This window comes from Elephantulus edwardii, unplaced genomic scaffold, assembly GCF_000299155.1.
Source record: "Elephantulus edwardii isolate Elephantulus edwardi_28Jun2011 unplaced genomic scaffold, EleEdw1.0 scaffold00227, whole genome shotgun sequence".
NCBI lineage: Eukaryota > Metazoa > Chordata > Mammalia > Macroscelidea > Macroscelididae > Elephantulus > Elephantulus edwardii.
Genome location: NW_006399977.1, coordinates 4,393,497 through 4,394,773, shown reverse-complemented (window position 1 = coordinate 4,394,773; position 1,277 = coordinate 4,393,497). Strand labels below are relative to the sequence as shown.

At 40.7% G+C, this 1,277-nt stretch overlaps 1 pseudogene; it reads right to left on the bottom strand.

Annotated features, from left to right (window-relative positions):
* The window catches only part of LOC102865071, a 19,507-nt pseudogene that overhangs the window by 949 nt on the left and 17,281 nt on the right, over window positions 1-1,277 (bottom strand).

Here is a 1,277-nt window from a genome sequence, read left to right as displayed (position 1 = left end):
ATCACAATATGTCTTTTGATTTCCTGGCTGCTGGTGCCAAGAGTGTTGACTGTGGAGCCAAGTCAATTAAAACTGTTAACAGTCTCAATCTTGATATTGAGCCTCAGTCCATACTTAAGGCTGCAGTCCCTGACCTTCCGCAGCAAGCACTTCAGGTCCTCCTCAGTTTCAGCAAGCAGGGTTGTGTCATCTGCATAATGCAGATTGTTGATGAAACTTCCTCTAATCCTGATGCCACACTTCTCCTCATACAGCCTAGCCTACCGGATAATCTGTTCTGCATATAGATTGAAAAGGTATGGGGATAAGACACATTCCTGGCATACACCCTCCTCAATTTTGAACTATGTAGTGTTTCCTTGCTCTGTTCTGATGACTGCTTCCTGGTCCAAGTATAGGTTTCACATTAGCATGATCAAGTGTTCTGGGATTCCTATTCCTCTTATAGTCAGCCACAGTTTGTTGATTAGTAACTATCAAAAGCTGTTACTTCTCTGAATATGGTAGAAGTGGAAGGGACATGCTGCTTCTCAGAGCCCACTGTCTCTGAATACCTGAAGTTGCTGGAGCTCACACCATACCTGTTAAACAAGCTGAACGTTACTGCTCTTGTCAATGTTACAAGGGTTCAGGAAGCAAGAATTGCTAGGTGCTGTCATTTTCACAGTCCTTAAGCTCTGTCCTGTTGAGGTTGTTGGGTTACCTACTGCCATGATTACCGCCAAAATCATGTTTGAACAGCTCAGACTTAAATGTTGTTGATGCCACATGGACAGAGTTGCTTTGATTCAGAATCAAAGGATAATCTGCTCTGAATATACATTCAAAATGTATGGAGAACTGAACACATCCCTACTACACTCTTTTTCTAATTTTAAACTAAATAGTATTTTTCTTTGCTCTGTTCTGACAACTGCTTCTTATAATAATTTACTGTTCGATAATTTCCACATTCAGTTGGATAACCTTTTCTGGGAATGGAAACAAATATATATCTTTTCCAGTCAGTTGGCCAGGTCTTCCAAATTTCCTGTTACAGACTTGTCCACACATCTAGGTCTGCGTCTGTTATCTGAAACATGTCAGTTGGTATCTCAACAACTCCTGTGGCCTTATTTTTTGCCAATGCCTTAAGTGCAGCTTGAACTTTCTCCTTCATTACCATTGGCTCTTTTTTTAAAATTTTATTAATTTTAATGAAAATTTACAGAGATTTTGGATTTCCATTCATTCATTGTTGCATTTTTCTCCCTGCCCAGCCCTCCCCCCGCCCCCAG